The sequence below is a fragment of the Cydia fagiglandana genome, chromosome 11 (assembly GCF_963556715.1).
Source record: "Cydia fagiglandana chromosome 11, ilCydFagi1.1, whole genome shotgun sequence".
Taxonomy (NCBI): Eukaryota; Metazoa; Arthropoda; class Insecta; order Lepidoptera; family Tortricidae; genus Cydia; species Cydia fagiglandana.
The window spans coordinates 20,421,713-20,444,759 of record NC_085942.1 but is presented as its reverse complement, the minus strand read 5'-3'; the positions used below and the strand labels follow the sequence as shown (position 1 = coordinate 20,444,759).

At 37.0% G+C, this 23,047-nt stretch overlaps 1 long non-coding RNA gene across 1 annotated transcript; it reads right to left on the bottom strand.

Annotated features, from left to right (window-relative positions):
* Nucleotides 1–19,095: 19,095 nt before the first annotated feature.
* On the bottom strand, nt 19,096–20,269 carry LOC134668601 (uncharacterized). Its single transcript, XR_010098817.1, has 2 exons — nt 19,872–20,269; nt 19,096–19,793 (listed from the first exon to the last, which is right to left on the bottom strand). It is a non-coding gene; the product is annotated as an uncharacterized LOC134668601 (long non-coding RNA).
* Nucleotides 20,270–23,047: the final 2,778 nt, after the last annotated feature.

Here is a 23,047-nt window from a genome sequence, read left to right as displayed (position 1 = left end):
TATCGACTGGGCTCGCTAGATGGCGTTAAGGGTATCGAACGAAGACGGGTCACGTACTAAACAGTATTGAAAAAATGCAGAGTTAAAATTATATTGTTACAGTGCTCCCCTACCCGAAGAAAATTTTGACTACGGCAAAATTTTGAGCTGGCCCCCAGCTCGCAAAACCACCCTCTCATTTTCTAGACGAAGTCCCAAAAAAAAAATCGACACTAAAGGCATAAAGGAAAGCAACGACCACCCAATTCGAACCCACGCATTAAACTATAATAAAAAAAATAAGCACAGCCGAGCTGTGCACAAGTTACCACCTACAAACTATAATATTACTGTACCGTAATATACACTACGATACCCTAAACGTATATTAACCTAAACGAAACTAAACGCTAATAAGCGAAGCTGTAAAGCTCCCTACCTACGCACTGCATCGCTGTATATCTTGGCGGCGCAGCGTAAGGTAACAGATTAATCAATAATCTGTGGTAATGACTGAGTACAGTCAATTACCCATATGAGTTAAGGGCAGTGTCCGATAGCTCGGCTAAAGAGCCACTGAGCTACCAGTCGACACTCCTCACAGGAACACTGGCCCTGCAGTGCGAAATCAGGGATTTCGCCCTGCACTGCCAACGCTCACTGTGGATAGACGGCTTATAGCCAATGAAATTTAACTAACTAATATCGGTGACTGCTACTTTACACCATTCAAGTAACGCGCATTTATCAGGCCGTGCCTTAAGTCGACACAGGTCTGGACGCGGAAACGAGACAAAAACACAACACAACGATACGTTGACCAGCTGTGTCTGAACGACAGGCAGACGGTAACGTTCGAAACAACACGAGACACACAAGGAAGTCGACTGTACAGGCTCCATTTCAAGCAATGCAAGTCTGTCAGTCTGACACACAAAAATCCGATGTTTGCGGACGACGCTTTAAGGCGTGTACCGCATAACAACCCCCTAACATCAACATTAACGTTCACGCATATGGTTTAAGTCATACCGCAAAGCGCTAACAAAAGAAGACGGCACTGCTATTAAGAGCTTGACGGTTTAAAATCCTTCAAAACCCGACCAGCCAGTGCCGATTGGAATACTGGTTTAAAGCGCCAGCACCCCGGTAAAACACGCGAAGAGTCTTTAAATCGTCCTCTCCGCCCACCAACAACAAACAAACCACGTGCCTGAGTTACGTTTGCTCAGACACGATCAAAAGAAAGTAATACGTAAGCAAAACTCCTGCACGCAACCATAAAAAAAAACTCCTACCGAACATCAACAAAAAAAAACGCGCAATCACCGATAGTTAACTAATAAGTAAGTATTTACTTCACCGAAAGTAACAACAATAAGGAAAAAACTCGATTCAAGTCGAGACAATAGATAAGGAAAAGTAGGTAACAAACATAACTCCCGTACGAAACAATTGTGAAAACTACTACAATAAGATTCGACCTTAAAGGTAAACCGCTATTTGAATATCGGTAAGTTATTTAAAAAAAAACGTAAGTCAACAACAATAATTGTGACTGACTGTACCCAACCACGTCAAGAAACTATTTAATATTAATTTTATTTATTTTAAACTTCAACTCCAAACATCCCGTAATAAACTTAATAAATGTAAACTCCTGCTGACTGTACTTCACTATAACCTCCAAATTTGCTCCCTTTACATTATGTAATAAATTTATAATACGGTCCATCCTTTCAAACAAGATTACCATACTGCCGTCCTAAGCTAAAAGGCAGTTTTTCGACAAAAGCTAGTTTCGAGATAATCGCAAAAAACCAACCCAAACATCTTTCTTGAATTTCTACGAAACGGTAAAACTTTTTCCATTTTTTCTTTTTGTATGTGGTAGGTATATATATGTACTTATTTTAGGTATTTATAGTATGTTTCTAAACAGCTCAGTTTTTTTTTATTTTATAAAAAACACTTTAAATTAGTATTAAGCTTAAAAATGAGTAGGTCGTACTAGTCAAGAAGGCGGTAAACATGCGTTATGCGGCGTTCTAACTTAGTTCCGAAGTAGAAACTAGGTAAAAACGCCGTATATGTCACATGCTGCCTTTTTGATTAGTACCAATGAATAATTCGCACTTGAGATCCTAAGTTAAAAGACCCTATAGCAGCTATTTGGCCTTTTTGGTTAGTATACTAGGAAAAATTATGAATTTGACCAGATTTTCGACTAGCGTGCTAGTGTAAAAAAACGTATACCAACAAAAACACCGAATATACGGTTTTATAGATTAGTATTTATGGAAGAAATGGGAATAAAAAACAGTCACGTAGTTTAAATGTTTATTTATATACGAACAAAAAACGCCATACTAGTAGGCTATTATTAAAAAAACAAGATCCAGCAATTACTTTTTGAATTATAATCTCAATTACCATACAAAATTAACATATAAATTGGGTTATTCCCACTAGTTACGATCAAGTTGTTACCAGTGGTAACTAATGGGAGTAGTTACCACTACAATCTTGTTAGGGTTCAATAAAGCCTCTATATTTATAGTATTCTACTTATACTGTTTTTATTACTATTGAACTAATAAAATGTTGGTGGTAACTACTAGGAATAAAATCCAACCTTTTACCAGTGGTAACTACTGGGAAACAAATCTTTAGTTACCACTGGTAACAACTTGATGGTAATTAGTGGGAAAAACCCGATCTATGTGTTAATTTTGTATGGTAATTAAGATTATAATCCAAAAAGTAATCGCTGGATCTTGTTTTTTAATAATAGCCTGGTTTTGAGTGTTTTGTGTTCATATAATAAACAAACATTTAAACTGTACTGTAAAAAAATGTTGGTGGTAACTACTAGGAAAAAATCCCACCTTTTACCAGTGGTAACTACTGGAAAAAGAAGTTCCCAGTAGTTACCACAAAACTGAGTTGGTGGTAGCTACTGGGAAGAATAGTGGGATATAAATTCCCAGTAGTTACAACTGGTAACAACTTGGCGGTAGATACCTAACTAGTGGGAATAGCCCCATAATATGTAACAAATTTTGAGTGTACGGCCTTTCTGATTTTATTTGTATAATAGACTAGATTTACTCGACTCTACTAATGACATTACATATACTTCTAATGAGCATGAGCAACGAAACTTAACAGAGTCCGCAGTAAGCTCAGCCGAATTTTTACTTCCCATAAAAACGGAGATTCGTACTCATTTTAAAACAACGTATTGGATTGTACTAAATTGCACATACAATGACATGAGGCATATCTATGCCAGTACCTAATTAGTTTATATTCCAACAAAACTAATGAAATAGAGGAAAAATAAGTTTTGTATGAAAAACTTATTTTCGCTGTATTTTTTTCCATGGTATCTGAAGCTACACATTAATTACAGGCATAGATATACCTTATCCTTTACTGAGTACAAAGTTTTAGAGCAATCTAGCTTATCGTTTTAAAATGAGAGCGTAAATACAGTTGTATGGAGAACCCAGCTTGCTGCTGACTTAAATCTTAGCAAACATTTATCTTTGTAGGTGACCAGTTTTTGCATACACGTAACTCAAAAAATACATAATGTTTTACCGAATTCGTGGCATTTCTAATATTTATTTTAGTTTGTTATCAATAGGCATGGAATTTCATCGCACGGTAATACGTTAGCGAATTATGTAGTCTACATTAGCAATAAAATTAATACGAGTGTATTAATTCCTGCACATACTCTGTCATTTATTTAATTCTAAAACGCCTTTTAGCGGTTGTAATTAAAAATTAGATTCACAATAAAATAATTTTTCTATTAGATTACAAACTCATAGCTTTGACTATTTTAACATACAACTATTATCTAATACACAAACATACCAACCTATTTTAAGATACATAATTATTGTTTTTTTTTTAAACGTAATAGATAGTACTGTAATATATAAATACTATGATAAATAAAACGTAATATAATTTGCAGTAATTAATTGACGATATTTCTTATCGAAATCTATTGGTGCGATATGAACTACATGAAACCTACTTAAGACTGCGTCGTGCAAAATCAGCGAAAAAGGCAGTCACCGTTTAGTCGCTAGCGGCCACATCGCTTGATAAAAAAATTTATAATAAATATCATTATTATCCCAAAGAGTGTGTTTACAACGAATCACCCTTGAAAATTTGAAATCTTTTACAATATAATAAATACACTCATGCAAAGTTGTACCTAAAACGTGATGAACGAGTGTCAGCGTTTAGTAAAATTTGTATAAAAAAATCGATGCTCATGCTACAAAATCGAGTGATTTCGAAAGCCAGATAACTAGACTACAACGAATCAGGCTTTTCCTATTTTTCCTCTTAAAGGCTACAGAGAAATTCAATCGTAAACGTAAACTTTCGTAAAATTTCCATACATCCGCCATATCTGTCAAATTCTCCTTCTCCTCAGATGCCCGCTGTGGGCCGTTGGAAGCGGACGCGTACATGCTTTTTCCAAATTGACTTTTCAATTTGGCATATATATTGACAGAAATTCATGTCCGTATACGAATGATGATACCAGTGAAAAACTGTGTTCAAAATAAATAGGGTAAATGAATAATGTCACACGGAGATCCAGAGTCATTAAAATTTTGATTTGTTTTTATTCATAAGTCATAATACTTTAAAAATATAACAAATTATTTAAAATATATACGAACACAACCAAATCAGCGTAATTATTTTCTTCCTAATTCAATAAAAATTAAAAAAGTTTGAAGATTTGTTTTATCTTATTGGAATAAATTTTCATTGTGCTGGCATTCATATTACGTCATTTTAAAAACATATATGACATAATGTCAATATACTAGATAGACAATTTATCAACAAATTTCTTCACATTTTAACGTAAACAATATAAATTATTAAAATTTTATTTATGAAGACGAAGCAATGTTCACATAATATCAGCAATAAAATTTTTAGTTTCAACCAGTTTTGTTGCTATTCTGAGAGCTATCACGTGCTTTGAAAGTTAATTCAATGATATATCATCAAGAAATTGAAACCAAGACTCGACCTGCAGTCTCAGCGTGTTTTTGTGGCTATATTATCAGTTGAAAGAACGATATTTCCATCGCAGTGGTATGGTTTACGAGTACCTATATTGGTTTCATGACTTTCATGTGACGATGTTTATATAAATGTATCTATCAAATAACAACGTGCTTTTATTTCATTGATATTCGGTGCAAAACGATAACTCAGTAGGTAACGAAAAATAATTACTTATCAAAAATGCCTTAAAGTTTTTTCAGTGAACGTTTATTTATAGGTATTTATGAGGTCTTATGTCTTATCAGCGTGGCTTTGGCCTTTGGACATTTTTGTAATGCTTTGTAATAAGGTAGGTGAGGTATCTATATCCCTCATTTAATAACCTTTTTTTGAATGAATTACAATTTAATTATTTAAATAAATAAGTGGTCTACAAACATACATATCCGCTCGGTCCGCTAAAATAATTTAAGTGCCCTACATAATAGGTATATTTAAGATTAACAATCAGTAAACATCATTAATTACGCTCAAATGCTTGTTTCAGTACAAATTGGCTGAAATACTTCCGACATAAAACCTAAAGGTATAAAAGTACAATTTGCTAAGTAAACTGTCAATCTACATTAATTATAATAGATAGACTCTTAGAAGTCAGCTTACTGAAGATTATGAACAACATATAAGTACTTTCTAAATAAAATACAATTTGTTTTTCCATGACTCATGTAGGCCGTATTTTACTATAGACCATTTTAAATTGAAGATGAAATGAATTCATGATAAAAGCTAATAAGGCCCGGTAATATTTTCTGTTATTCTTGAACTTCTGTTCAAGTCAGTGTTCAACTGTCAGTGCAAGTAACAAGGCCCGGTTCCGAACCAACATGGTATGGTTTTTAGGGTTCCGTACCCAAAGGTTTACCCTTTTACTAAGGGACCCTATTACTAAGACTTCGCTGTCCGTCCGTCCGTCCGTCCGTCTGTCTGTCACCAGGCTGTATCTCACGAACCGTGATAGCTAGACAGTTGAAATTTTCACAGATGATATATTTCTGTTGCCGCTATAACAACAAATACTAAAAACAGAATAAAATAAAGATTTAAATGGGGCTCCCATACAACAAACGTGATTTTAGACCAAAGTTATGCAACGTCGGGAGTGGTCAGTACTTGGATGGGTGACCGTTTTTTTTTTGCATTATGGTACGGAACCCTTCGTGCGCGAGTCCGACTCGCACTTGCCCGGTTTTTTTTATAAAACGTGTATTTTTCAAAAGCGCTGGAATATTTATACAACTATTTTGGTATGTGAAGAAACATGAACAAATGAGAAATCTATATTGAATTGATTTGTTAATAATATCCTGATTATTAATAGAACTATTTCAGTTAAAATAAAGGTGGGCCTTATATGCTTCACCTGACCTTATTCGTCCACATTTAGATCCTATAGCTATATTTGGTCACTTTGGCCGTCACTATCTATTTGATGCCGATTGTACTAACAATTAAAAGTACAGCTCATATGAAAACCTGTACTGAAACTTAAGCATTTGAGCGTAATTAAAGATGTTCACTGATTATTAACATTACGTGTTAAAGAACCGTGTCCCGAAGGTGCGTCCATTAATGAATCGCATACTAACGGATAGAGGTTTACGAGTACATTCACGGAAAAATGATTATAGGCAACCCAATAGTAGTGGCTTAGTTGCCGTTTATAAATCGTTTGTGTCGAGCAAAATCAGCGGAAAAGGCAGTCACCGTTTAGTCGCTAGCGTTCACATCTCTTGATAAAAAAAATTATAATAAATGTCATTTTTATCCCAAAGAGTGTGTTTACAACGAATCACCCTTGAAAATCTGAAATCTTTTACAATATAATAAATACACTTATGCAAAGTTGTACCTAAAATGAGATGAACGAGTGTCAGCGTTTAGTAAAATTTATATAAAAAAATCGATGCTCAAGCTATAAAACCGAGTGATTTCGAAAGCCAGATAACTGGACTACAACGAATCAGGCTTTTCCTATTTTTCCTCTTAAAGGCAACAGAGAAATTTAAGGTTAAAGTTAGGTGAGGAATATAAGGCCCGACGGGTAACAAGGCCCAGCATTCAAGAATAGTAGTTAAAATAACAATTAAATAGCTGTAAGCAGTACTGTAAAATACTGATAAGTGTTTGAGGCCTCCTCACTGAGGAGATTTTGTAATGTCATGACCGAACTGGACCAAACGTTGGCATGTTATGATAAGTCTTGTCATTCATGATAGTGTCGGGCCCGTATAAAGTAGTATGAACGACAGCCTTACTGGATCGTATTTTATATTTTTCTTAATTCTAATATGTCAATGCGGTTACCAACTTTTTCTGTCACGTGTGATTATATGCTCTTTGTCTGTCACACGTGTCTTAGAATAAATTTGCACGTTCTTTGTTCGGTTTTATATTTTGTTTGGAAATAACTTATTTAACATTATGCTACGCTAACATCGGTGCACGTAGAGAGATCATATTCGACACATACATGGATTTTTCATAAATTGTGAATCCGTATAACTCCAGCTAATAAGGAACAGATTGCTATTATATAGTATAGGCTTTCCATAATATTGACAACCGTATGACATCATATGAAGTAATAATACGCAAGATTTTGAATTGTTGATTCCAATTGCAAGTTGTTCAAGACATGAAAATTTTAGCAATATTATTTATTTTTTACTTTTATGAATCATTCATTAATTTATTTCATCAAAAAATGGTTGTCTGTAAAGTCAGTATACGGACGATAATTTTGCGTGATAACGTCATAAGAAAACGTGGCCGTAACGTTACCATGGAAATCTGTCCACAACGTTATCATGGAGATTTGGCCACAACGTGACCGGTGTTCATCGATTTATAAGACGTTATCACGCCAAAAATATTTACAACAACAAATCCACTGCTTCATTGTTCACCCTAATGCCACTAAACATCCCAACTCTGTAGGTTTATAACATTAAAAATGTTTATCAGATCGTTTTCGTGGGAGACTGTACATTTTCAAAAGTTACAACGATAACAAAAGGCAGTGGTATTAAAAGATGCAGGAGTTTGCGGAGCATCGTAAGGTAGGTAAGGTATTAACACAATTATCGTTACGAAACACAAACTAAGCTTTTGCGATGTAGTACAATTTAAATCAATTCTAAAAGTGAAGTTTGTATAGGTATGTATATTCTTCTGAGAATAAATTGTCTTATACCTGGAATCGATTGTTTTAGTAAGTTAGGTAACAAACACTCTATATTACAATCTTGTACCTATTACAAATGCAAAGTATAGATCGTGTCATTCACGAAAACGCGTGCCTTGACTTGTATTGCCATGTTATTAAAGGTTAGATTTACCAAAGCAGCGCGTCATCGTGGATCACATGAAACTATAAAACAAAATGCCAACAATCAAATGAATCTAGGCCTTAATTTACTATACAGGGTGGAAAGATAAGTCGGGCCCTGGAGGGAAATTACCTTAATTATACCTTATTTTTAAAAAGAAACAAAACTGCATTCAAAGATTTTCTAAAAACTCGCTTGCCTCGCCCGGGACTCGACCCGACTAAAAATTCCAAAAAATAAAAACTCGCAAGTTTATTCTACTAGTCGATACAGTTAATGTTAATGATAACATTTCTCCAAGAAACATTAGGTCTTACACTCGTCTGTTGTACAAAATATCCATAAAATCTAATATTTAGTACTTAAGATTTCGTTTGATAAGCCAGATTGAATAAAAAAAGAAAAATACTTTTAATGCAGTTTTGTTTCTTTTTAAAAATAAAGGAATGTCTCTTTTAAGTAAAATGAGCCAGCTTAAGGATTTAAGGCTCCCTCCAGGGCCCGACTTATCTTTCCACCCTGTATACCATTTTAAATTTAAGGCGTAATTAATTCCAGATAAAGGATAATAAGGCCTAAAGGGAAATTTTGTAGGCCTTATTACCCACGAACAATGTATGTGAACTGAATAGGATAAAAAGGAACTAGATTATAACATATTGTTCTCATGTTTAGCACAGTGTAATAAATAAATATTTTTTTATGACAAAAACGATCGTTATACGATAAGTACCTACAAGCTGAAATGTATGTACATTTTACCTGTGTGAAAATTGTATAATTGAGATAAATAAACTAAATTATACTTACTATATTCTCTGTTATTCTTGAACTTGTACTTGGGCTAAAAAGGCCCTCTGTCTGTGCGGGTGACAAGGCCCGGCCCCGGGCCTTATTGAACGTGAGACGAAATAGTAAATTTAATTATTTTTATATAGGTAATTATGAGTGTTTTGATTTCCCGATAAGCATCACTTACTGACTTACAAAAGTATAAATGTAGTACATATGTAGTACCTGAATTTAATTAGAGGTTTTTAAAGCCTTATTATCAATTAAGTTATAAGTGAAATATAATAAGCGTCTTTAGTTGTAAAAAAATATTACAAGCCCTATAACTAATGAGGGGATCATTTTAGATATAGTCCACTTTTTTCGAGTAGGTAAATTCGGACTATGTTTACAAACCGCATACCATCGCCCATGACCACACTGTTAACTGACAGTTCGTAAACCTTATTACAAAAGGCATAAGGTCCACCGATGGACAGTTAAGAGCATCGCCGTTTGTACCTATCTTAATACAAATAAAAGTCAACAACGAAAATAATTAATTACCTAATACGTCACATACCTATGACATGACATGAACAAACAAGGAAAGCTATATATAAAAAGTGATTTTTCTCTGTCTTCTCACAAAGGAAAGCTTTGACAGTTTAAATTCCTGAAAGAAGGTCCGTAGTTAACACTAAACTCGAAACAGCACCTTTAAAAAAACATTAGGGGTCACTGACCTGTCCCAGTAAATTGAGGTAGTGTGTGTGAGCTGCGTTTGTGTGTGAAATGGGGTAATTTGACAGAATCTGAAAATTTACCCTCCTCGACGCCCTCTTAAGTATTTCATTTAAGTAGAATATTATACATGTGTATCGTCGCTGTGCCTACAAAAGTCGCTATGTGATTTTTGACGATTTTTAGGTTTTAATGCCATTTTGAACCTTATTTCCATACGCATATGCTCCAAAAACAGCGTTGAGCTTATTTCACTATTTAAGGATTTAACAAATGTAGGTATGTGATGCCCATACAATGAATGCTCTTCCTATAATCGCTAACTGGAATAAATCACATAACTGATGTAAATGAAACGCGTATTCGATAGCAACTGATTTTATTAATCTACCCGCTAGTACATATTTTTATGAATACCCACACAACATCTTCCCCGTTACAAAAGTAAACCATAAGTACTTATGCCTAAAGTACATTATTATAATTACAGTGGAAATCAAAGCTAACTTTACTTTATAAGTATAAAGTAAGTATAATCATATTGTTGTATAATAGTTATAATTTTGGATTAATAAATGATGTTTATATTAATGACGTAATAGTATGATTGTTTCGAATTAATAATAATACATTTATGCTACTGCAAGCATATTACTTACTATCTTAACAAAATAGTAAACAAGATTGCATTATATTTATTATGTAATGATGTAATTGGGGAAATAAATTATTTAAATTTATAACATTAATAACATGCATATTACTTAATCTTATCTATCAATAGAAGCTGAGCTGACGCATGCGAGTATTACAAAATAACTATTCTTAATTCTTGACTCAGTAATATACATATCTGCATGCACGTAACTTAACTTAAGTATTTATTTTATTACCTACTTATATGTTTTTTTTTTTTTTTACATTATTCTTTATTGTGATTATTACAATAACTTTAAGCGAAACTTCTTTCATTGGCCTGGAAAAATTTAATGTTTTAAATATAGTTTTTCATATTAATGCGTGCCTTAACCGCTGCTTGTCTAGGTTCGCGAGATTTTTCCGTATGTGGTTGCGAGTTTGCTGCGGAACCCGTAGCTGCAGTAGCTCCGTCGGGTGACGGCGGCCTGTCGCTGTCGGCACTCGACCAAGCTTCGCCGTCACTCGGCAATTTGTCAGCAACGTTGCTGTCATTGACGGGTGAACAGCGCTCAAGTTTTATTAAATGGCGCCTGTTTCGTCTGATTCGCTTGTCGGAGCAATCAGTCACGAAATAGGAACGAGGTTGATCTGCTCGTGACTCGACACGGGCTTGTCTCCTGCGCTGCCCGTCTACCACCAGCACCGGGTCGCCCGGCTGTAATTCCGGCAATGCCCGTGCTCGTTGGTCGTAATGTTGTTTACTAATTTGCTGGTTACGTACCATTCTCTCGTAGTCACGGCTGTTATCTCGGCTCGGTCGAAGTTTGCTCTCGTGTGACGGTAATCTTGTATTGAGCGTGCGTCCCATTAGTAACTGAGATGGCGAACTTAGGTTATCGCGGGGTGTAGTTCGGAAGTTTAAAAGTCCTAAGTGGAAATCCGTACCAAAATTTATAGATTTTATAAGAATATCTTTAATAGTTCGCACGCTTTTTTCACTACGACCGTTCGATTGTGCATAATGGGGAGATGTCGTAATATGGTCGAACTCCCATTCTTTTTTAAAACCCGCGAACTCTTTGGATGCGTAAGCAGGTCCGTTATCCGTAACTAATACCCAAGGAATGCCATGTCTGGCGAACTGATCTTTCATGGCTTCTATGACTGCCCTACTTCCTATGTTTTTGATTTGACTTACTTCGATAAAATTAGAAAAGTAATCAACCAGTATAAGGAAATATTTCGAGCCATATTGGAATATATCTGAACCTACCTTTATCCATGGTAAATCGGGTATATCATGTGGCAACATGGGTTCGCGCTGGGCCCTTGGCGCACGCGCGGCGCATGCCCCACAGCGGCGCACGCGGCGCTCCACGTCTCGACTCATTCCCGGCCAGAACATGACGTCACGCGCGTGCCGCTTACAACGATCGATGCCCATGTGTCCGTCGTGCACGCGACCAATCATTTCTGACCTCAGCGCTTTTGGTATGTATACTAAATTGTCCTTGAAAATTATACCATCTATATATTCGAAACTATCTCGCAACGACCAGTGTCCTCGCACTTTTTCGTTGACTTCATATTTACTGTGTGGCCAACCTGCACGTATATATTTAATTATTAACTGACACTCTTCATCCTCTGCAGTCACTTCTCTGATTGTACGTAGCTTACCGTCACTGAATCTGACATTTTCCAATAGGAAAACTGACTGGTCGTTTATTTCTTCGGATACCTTGTCACTAATGTTATCCGGAAGGGGTGCTCGAGACAACGTATCTGCAACATACATATATTTACCTGGCTTATACACGACCTTGAAATCGTAACCCTGTATGCGAAGCATCATCCTCTGCAAACGCGCTGGCACCGAATCTAAAGGTTTTGAAAACAATGCCTCCAGAGGCTTGTGATCCGTCTCGACTGTGACGTCACCATGAGCGTACACGTATTGATGGAATCGCTCCAGTCCGAAGACGATGGCAAGAAGCTCCTTTTCAATTTGTGCATACCTGGTCTGTGCGTCTGTCAGCGTGGCAGACGCAAACTCGACAGGCCGGCCCTCTTGAAGGATCACAGCGCCCAGCGCGTGCTGACTAGCATCTACCGAGACCAGTACTGGCGCGCGCGGGGCGTACAGGGCCAGCACAGGCGCGCCGCTCACCAACGCCCGCAGCTGTCCGGCGGCTGCCTCGTGCTCCGGCTCCCAGCACCATTCCGTTTCCTTTTTTAACAGGGCTCGTAAAGGTGACGCCACTTCTGAGTAGTTAGGTATAAATTTGGATAAGTAATTCACCATACCTAGAAACCTTTCCAACGACGGTCGGTCGTGTGGAGAAGCCATCTTCTCGATAGCCTTAACCTTCTCTGAGTCAACGCGCATACCCTCATGACTAAACGTGTGACCGAGATAAGTAATTTGCTGTACCCTAAATTCGCACTTCTGTTTATTAAATTTAATACCTACCTCGCGTGATCTGTCCAGCAATGACTTCAATCTTGCATCGTGTTCCTCTAAGGTACGTCCATAGACTATAATGTCATCGACGAAGGACTCGACCCCCTCCAGATCCTCCAAAATTTGACGAACTTTAGAATGGAACACCTCAGACGCACAGTTTATACCATACGGGAGGCGTAAGAACTGGTACCTACCGAATGGTGTCCCGAATGTACATAGGTCGGCACTGGCATCATCTACTTGTACCATCCAAAAACCAGAGCGAGCATCAAGCTTGCTAAAATATCGCGCACCCTGCAGCTTAGTGGCAATTTCGCCGAGCGCGGGGAGGGGATAGCGAGCACGGCGCACAACGCGGTTGAGCGGCCGCGGGTCGAGGCACACGCGTAAACTGCCGTCTTTTTTCGCGGCCACTACAATCGCATTGACCCACGGTGTGGGGTGGGACACTTTTCTAATCACCCCCATTTTGACCATGCGTTCTAGTTCACCCTGTAGCTTGTCACGCACACCCATAGGTATCTTGCGAACCGGACAGACTGACGGCTGCGCTCCTTCCTCAATACTAATAGTATACTCACCCGGCAATTTACCCAGGCCATGAAAGAGATCCTCATAATTATCTAAGGAAAGTGAATATATGCGTTTTACTAGACCTAAGTCCTCACAAGCATATTTGCCCAAAACACTCTTTCTATCATCTCGACATATAACAAACCGCAACGGATATAAACGTTCTTTATATAACCAATTAATAATACACGAGCCGATCATAGGTACAAAATTTCCGCAAAATGATTCGGCCCTAATATTATCTGATGGTTCTATACTAGCACTGTCAAGACCCAATTTTTTGAAATTTTTCATTGATAAAACGTTTAAATCCGAACCAGTATCAAGCTTAAAAGTCTCGGCCCTACGATTATCACTAACTAGTAAAGTTTCATACCATTTTTTGCGGTCTTTATGATAATCAGAGTCCACATCGATCCCGTCGATGAAGTACAGCTCGTCGTCGTCACCGTAACCGTCCTCTTCCTCAATTTGATACACTTTGTTCGCTCTTTTAAATGGGCACTTTACCTTAAAATGACCTGCACCACCACACAATAAACACTTTGCACCTCTCGCTGGACACCGCTGACCTCCGTCGCAGTAGGTACTCCCGCAGGCAGCGCAGGAGCGGGCCGCCGCGCTCGGGCTGTCGGCCCCGCGCGCCCCCGCGCCGCCGCCGCCGCGCCGGCCGCCGCGTCCCCGCCAGCGCTGCGGGCGCCTGCCGCGGCCACCCGAAAACTGTCTCGAGGTTCCATACAGTACATCCACTGCCGACGTTGACGGTGTCCCGGCAACCTTAGATTCCTCGATTTCGCGCTTCTCTTCACTTGACATCTCGTTTGCCTGAGTAATCTTTACCGCCTTATCCAAAGTTAGATCCTCCGCCCTAAGCAAGCGATCGCGTACCTTGCTGCTGGCCACACCGCACACAATGCGATCACGCATTAGGCTCTCCTCGAGGTCCTTGAACTCGCACTGCTGGGCAAGTATTTTCAGTGCCGTTACGTACTCGTCTATAGATTCACCGCTTTCCTGGTTCCTAGAGAAAAACTTGAATCGTGCCATTGTTTCATTCTGTTTGGTCCCAAAGTGATCGTTAAACTTTGCCACTAAAGTTTTTAAGTCATCGCGGCTCTCATCTTTTGTAAATTTGAAGGTCAAGTAAACATTATAACCTTCCGACCCTATTAGGTTTACCAGCAAACTGGCTTGCACGTCAGTTGTTTCCTTACAGACACCCGAAGCCTTTAGGAATACTTGGAATTGCGTGTACCACCGGCGCCACGCCTCGGCGCGCGCGGCCGGGCCACCCTCCAGGCACAACTCTGGCGGAGGCCGCGCATGCTCCATATTGTTTACACAACACAATTTAGCACTAGCACACACTCTAAACTGCACGAAACTTATTTACTTGCCCGAAATGCCTTTAATATATAATAAAATACGGCACCGCTGTCACCATGATGTAAATGAAACGCGTATTCGATAGCAACTGATTTTATTAATCTACCCGCTAGTACATATTTTTATGAATACCCACACAACAATAACTACATTAGCTTACTTCAACAGCAATTACAGACGTGCGCTCGCTATGTCATTCTTGACACATAGCGATATTTTCTACTAGTTTATTGAAAAATGATTAGATGCGCTTGCGCCCGATATGTAGTTCCTCGCACATAGCGATAATTTTTGTACAAGTTGGAGTCGATGCTATGTTCCCAGACCGTGCCTGTTACGACACATGGCGGAATTTTCTTATAATAATCCAGTATCCAGTCTACCGTATGTTATTACGTGTGTGTACAAATAATTGAGTTTTGTGAGTTTTCGTTACAAGTTGTTGGCAGTTTTAAGGTAACAAGGTAACAAGTGAATGAAAAATTACATAAAAAATAGAAATATGTTTTGCCTATTGTATATTTACTTATTTAAGTACTGCGGAATGGAGTATCGAGACAAACCATTCTGGTTTACCGATGCTTTTGGATCAAAAATTATGTAATTTTGATTTATCTCTGATAAAAAAAAAAAGTTAGGGCAATGTACTTTATAACATGAACATGTAGTGCATTTATGCATTACTTAAAGAAAAAAAAATCATGTTATTTTATAGGACATTCTTACACAGATTGACTTAGGGTCTCCCCAAATATATCGACGCGCATTCGGCAAAAGCCGATAGGAAAAAGCTTTATGTCCGCGCAATAAGAGCGAAAAAGTCGTCGTTCGGCTCGGCACGCATCGGCCGGCACCTGCCAACGCGTCGATGGCTTTTTCGCTCTTATTGCGCGGATATAAAGCTTTTTCCTATCGGCTTTTGCCGAATGCGCGTCGATATATTTGGGGAGACCCTAAGTCCAACAGTAAGCTCAAGAAGGCTTGTGTTGTGAGTACTCAGACAAGGATATATATAATATATAAATATTTACATACAACCATGACCAAGCCATGACTCAGAAACAAATATTTGTGTCATCACACAAATAAATGCCCTTACTGGGATTCGAACGGGGTCCTAAGGTCTCATCGCATAATAATTGATTGTCATAATGTAATGTTACGCATAAATCTCTTTTCGCATATTTTTTCTCCAACTGAAACAGAAAGTATTTTCGAAAATATTTTGCATTGCAAATGGTTTGTGTTATAATTTTTCAGAAATGTTAATATTTCCAGCACAATAACAATAATGCGAAATGAGTTTTATGCGTAACATTACATTAGGACAATCAATTATTATGCGACCCAATATGGACCCGATTCGAACCCAGGGCCATCGCCTTCACAGGCAGGGTCAATATCTTAAATCCTTCTTTTCAACTCAGCTAGGCAATATCGTGTCGTGTTTAATATTGTAACACAAACTTAGATAATAAATGAAAAAAAAGCAGTAAACATCAGACAAATACATTATTAATTATTCATGTCTTTTCAAAGGAAAATAATAAGTACCAGAATATATGTAAAAGAGTCGATTGAATAATTTTTTCGTATGCTGTGTTGGGAGAAAGAAGTTTAATGAAATATTAGAAGACAACAAAATTTCAATTTACAAGCCACGCAAATACTGCAGTGACCCTTGTGTTGCCTACAAACAAGGAAATATTAATATGTAGTAATATCTACTTATAATAAAAAAGTACGTAGACTATTCAATCATAATTAAATTTCCATTATATCGACTTAAAAGTTTTTTTTTTCTGTTTTATTGAACACCCCCATCATTTTATTTAAATCTACCTATGAACTGGTTAAGACACTTTGCGGTTTTTACGACTAAAACAAAAATCGCTATGTAACATATTTATAAAAAAAAATTTTTTTCACACTATTGAAACTAAAATATCATTTCAGGTAATTCCGTAATATATGTTAAAGTAACATAAAATGATACTTTTATCATAAAAAATATGATTTGAATATGTTCAATAGTTATTTAAATAAACAGTTTTTTGTGTCTCCTGTAAAGTAGGTTAAAAACACATGGCGACTTTTGTAGGCACAGCGATATAATATTATCTTTAATTCTCAGTTGGTTTTCGGATGGACCCAGGTTCCATACAAAGATGCCCATGGTCCTTTGTCTTGGTTATCTAAATACTTAGGCGGAAAATGTTATACTGCCCGTAAGAATTCTCATTAAATTTCCCTTTAAAACATTTTTCAATAAGATTTAAACTCTTCATAATGTCAAATACCTACTTGGCTTATAAGGAATTAAACCCGATACGATTAGCTGTAATATCAATTTGATTTTATTTAAATAAAAGCAGTCAAACCGTCCAATGAATAAATAAAACTTAAACAACGTTTGCTGTAGAAAAGTACGTATGAACAATTTTACCATCACAAACTACGCTAGAAAGACGTATTTGCTGTCGAGCGGAAGTATTTGCGAGGCATTTTTGAAGTATATATACCTTGATAAAAATGATAATACTCGAAGGTACTAATTGTAAACACTACATATTATTAATAACATATGATGGTAATGCAAAAATAAAGTATTTTTTTAACCTTGGCGTTCGGTCAATATTTCGCGCGCAAAAAGCCACCTCCGCTCTCATTCCGGCAGCCACAAGCCTGCGCTTGCGGCTGACGGCTTTTACTTAGCGTAAAGGTGTCTTTCGGCGCGCGGGGAGCATGACGAAGGTTGGAGCATATACTGCGTTATAGACTAGTTAGACGCACTTTCAACCATTTTAAAAGTTTGTTTGCGTTTAATACGACGTCCATACAAAATAAGAAGAACGTATAATAGTTATACGTTTCTAAAGACTATTATGGTGACGTAAAAAAGTTAAGTGATACTAGGCTAAAATGGCGTATGAGACATTTAAACAAAAAAAAAATTATACGATTTTTTAGACTAGTATCAGATCTAAAATTTTGCTGAAGTTCCTAATCTTAAAGTGCGTATAGCGTCTTTTACGTATTTTTAGCCTAGTTTTAGGCTTATACGTTATTTTAGGCTAGATATGGTGGATAAGATTTTACGCAAACCAGAGCGTAAAAAAACGTATAGCTGCATATATGTTGTTTTAGCCTGGCTTTGTCAAATAGTCGGTTTTTAGACTAGGAACGAACGAAAATTAGTGCAAATACGGTCTTTTTACGATATTTTTCTCGAAAACTAAGCCACTTATCGGAAAACGGGCCAAAGTGGTCGATGCGTCTCGATCTCTACATTACGAATATCACAAAAAGTCCATTTTGGCAAAATGTCGAAAAACTGCCTTTTAGCTTAGGGCGGCAGCATAGTAGTACAATTACCAGTAACTAATCCTTCACATCAAGTATATAAAAAAAAACAATGGAAATTAGGTATTACATTTTTAACACTACTACTAACCCTCCAGCAAATCATAAACTTTTGTTTGAAAACAAGTCACCAAAAAAAAATTGAAAGTAAAAAATAAATTAAAGTTTAAGCACTTAAGTACCTCACTACCCGGTAAGGGTTTAACCTTTTGTGAGTGACTCTCCGGTAAAACATGATATAAATCACAAAAAAAAATACAATAGTCAAAACATAGTGTGTCTGCTATCCGGTAAACTACAACGTCTTTTATGAAGTAAAACTTTTAACATTAAGAGATACTAAGGAAATACATCTATAAAATAAATTGTGTTTATGACAATTGTCTAAAATTGCTTTAAATTAATAACATCTGGAGTTTAAATACCAGCAAATGAATAAGTAATTAGACTACAACTCCTTTACAGTACAACATAAGTATATAAGTAGATAATTGACAACATGTGGCTGTCCTAACCACAATTAAATAGTGTTAATTATTTTGAATATTGCAGTAAACAAAGGTAGGTATAATAAAGCAAACAGGATGTCCAACCATAAGTTCCTTTAGCTAACTTATATGTGACTAAAGGGTGCTCGCCAAAAGAAAAGCCCCACGTTGGGCGCCACTGTTACCATTATTATTTTAGGGGGCTAATTAAAATGGAATAAAGGAAACTAGTACATTACTTATAATACATTTATTTGACTAAACGACAAATATCTAAGTTTAGAAGTGTCAAATGTTAACTTATGACATTATAATATATTAAATAGCCTCGGCTAGCTTACTACAGACTTAACTAAAAATATGAGAGCAAATGTGGGTTTGGCGGCTACATTTCTTATGGTTGGGCACTCTGGGTACGTGGTATAAAAAATAAGGAAAATTATTTAAAGTAAGTTGGGCGCCTTGGAGAATATAATAAATTGGTTGTCTCTGACCTTTTAAGTAGTGACATTAGAAGGAAGGTACCACTGCCGACACACTAATGGAGACTCATGTCGCAGTGCCTCTGCATCCATGGTAGTTGTAGTAATAGCGAACAGGCCCCGACCGCCGGTACACCAAGCTGGCTGGGGGCTGCCTTACAGCCAAACTGTAGACTAAGTGGTAGGCCCTGTAACGAGTTACAGGTAGTAAGACAGGGTTCACAGACTTTTGACAAGCTGGAACCTAAATAAAGGAGAAAAATCGGTTCATGATTTAAAGAGCGGACCCCCGCATGGGCGTAAGGATTACGAATTCAAAAACAAGTGATTAACTTACCCATCGAGGAGAAGCGGCATACGTGGCCGGGATTGACCAGCATGTCGACTCGATGAGGCCTCCACCAACACACCATCGTCTCACAGGACTTCCATATAGGATAAAAATCCGGGACTGTGAAATAAAATTCACCACGCTATTAAATGGAATCTTATGCACAAAACCCGTCGCAAAAATCACCAAAATACTCACTTAAAAAGGAGATGTCTCCCGATGGGATGTATTATAGCCATTAAACGGCTTTCATACGGCGAAACACCGCAAAAGAAAACGGTCCACGATCTTCATTTTGACAGGAAGAATAATGACAAGTCAAATGGCAGAGTTGCCACAGCCCGAACTGGATTCGTGCAATCCTAGGTGATTTTGAAAAGAAAACATTACCTTTCTTCTTTACTTATTTGGACTAATATTAAATAGAAAGAAAAAACAATATTTGAAGACAATTTTAATTTACAAACCCCTTTCGATTAAAAAAATAAACAAAATGTAGGAAGGCACCGAAATTATTTTTAATCTAGCAACCCGGACCATGTTGTTATCGACTGGGCTCGCTAGATGGCGTTAAGGGTATCGAACGAAGACGGGTCACGTACTAAACAGTATTGAAAAAATGCAGAGTTAAAATTTTATTGTTACAAAGCTTTTGATAAACAATTAAGGCACTGGCATAGATATAAACTATGGATGAGCGCATGCATACGAATTGCCTGTTGCGATCTTCATGTCAGCAAAAAAGCGCCATCTGTTACACACTGCGTACAACTACGTAAGCTCGACGCTCGACGCTCGACGCGATAACTTTGTATGGGCGTACAAGGCTTGTTAAGTTCATTCGCGGTTTATATCACAGGAGCGTCGAATAAGTTTTTGCTTAATTAAAACGATATGTATTGTATTAAGATGTACGTGTATATGTATTGTATTTAAATGTAGGTGTAATTTGACATTACTACACCTTATAAAACAAAGCACCCCGCCGCGTCTGTCTGTTTGAATGTTTGTACTTATGTTCGCGATAAACTTAAAAGCTACTGAACGGATTTTCATAGTGTTTCACCTATCAATAATTCTTGATAATGGAAGGTTTTGGTGTATAATTTGCTAATAATGTAGAAAAATATGGAATAGCATGAGTCCGTGGTCCGGGTTTAAAATAAGGGTCATTACGTTGACGTCGAATAATACGGCTCCAAATTTCATTTCGTGTTGGATCAAAAGGAAATCTGCAATATTTCAAACAAATTCATATTAATATTTTTATTGTTAAAGGTAATTAATTACATATCAAGATTTGTTACATAATATTGGATGAAATTTAACTAAATGTAAAGTATATAATCAGTTCAAATACAAATGTCAATCAGAATAATATTAAAAATCATAAAAATGTATCTTAGATTGTATGTATGTATAAACTCTTTATTGTACAAAACACAAATTTATGGCGCAGGATAGGCAGTACAAAGGCGAACTTATCCCTCTAAGTTTCCGTTATTCTACGTTATTTTGTGATGTCATTATCGTCTCAAGCGGCAATGCAATATTTTAAACATTCGCGCCGTGCGGTGTGCCGCCCTGTGTAAGCCGGCTCTGTCAAGGTCAACAAGTTGGCCGAGCTACTAGCTACAGTCCGATAAGTACATCCCGCGCTTTCGCGCGTAAAATGCGGCGAACAACTTTTTCTATCAGTTTCTTGCTTGCAAAACAGGTAGAGTAAAAAAGAAGGAATCTATATAGCGATACAAACATGATGCGAAAATATAAGTAGGCAATTAAAAGTAATAAATACAGCGATGTGAATTAATCGGTGTTTGAAAATGCGCGCTTTGTTTCTAGCGCTTTTTACCTACATTTAATTAAAAACTTATACCTGACAAGAATTAATATAAATACCGAAATTAAAGTGCGTATAGGTCCCTAAGTCAACGAATAAAACAATAACAAATACTTGATGTTGTTATTTTGAATGTTTTTAATAATTATGTAAAACAAAACGGGAACAAACTCTGTAAAACAGACAATAGGTACTTTAATTTCAGTAATTATATCCGGTAGGTAATCAACTAATCATATTTAAGTAAATTTACCTATACAAATTACGCATTATGCATTTCTACTTCATAATAACTTCCAAAGAGAAATGACGTCCTTACAAGGTTAATGTATTAGCGCTATGACGTACGAGCGAACATCAGTAGCGCGTGAGAATGAAATAAAATTATCGTTTAAAATTGGGTTTAAGCAATAAATAAACGTAATTGGAAATTACTTACCGATGATATGAGATCCCATCTTTTTTCTTACACTTCCGGTAATGGTTTTTGCACCCTTTTACAACGCAATGAGGCATTTTTATGTTATGCTGCGTGACAACTTTCTACTGCGCAACTCGCCACACGACTGAGCGCCGTGGTGTGATAAATGCGATTATCACACCCATGTAGCGGCCCCCTTTTCAGTGCTCGTTAACCGCGTCCTTACGAAGTAATATATATGTCAATGGGCACTGGTCTATAAGTGGCTAAAAGTTTAAATCGGAGTTGTGTGTACCTAAGCAGCGACTTTCGTCTCAATAAAAGTGACGTTCTGATTCAGACTACACCTGCATTACTGCAGCAGCATTGCAGCGCGACATGACTGTCGCAAATGTCAACAATTCAGACATCAACATCCATTATGATCTTTTGTAATGCCGCCGCAGTATTATCGCGCTGCATACTGCTGCCAACTATTACTTATTCTGCGCTGCTGCAGTAATGCTGGTGCAGTCTAAATCCGAACGTCACCTTAATGTGCAAGCGGTAAACATTTTAAGGCTGTCTGAGAAGTTAGAGCATTTGCAGTTCGGCGCGGTCTAGAATGTCTTGAATTTGTAATTGCTTACTGCGCGGAAGGAGACACCTTGGAAGCAGGAGTTTCTAAATAGAATTTTGTACGTACCTGGCAAAGTTTACAGATTCGCTATTTTTAACCCCCGCCGCAAAAAGAAAAGTATTAAGTGGGTATGTTGAAAGCAGGCGTTCCAGCAATTTGAGGAGAGGTTATTCTTCGGTTATAAAACTCCATCTTTATCTCAGTTGGTCTAGCTAGTTCGCTATTTCGAGTTTTGCCTCTGTAAGCCTTTATAAACTTAAAACCTTTCAAGACTCATGATAATACAAATAATTAATGCTTCAAAGTAAACTGATCTCAAATTTATTGAATTTATTGATCTTTGTAATTAATTTTAGTACCTACGGCATTCACGACCTTTAGTTAAAATTAAATTACAGCAAATTACAATTGAATAAATCTGAAATTACAATTAAATTAAATTACGACAAATAACAGGAACAAATTTTGAATTACGTCATATTAAGGATAAC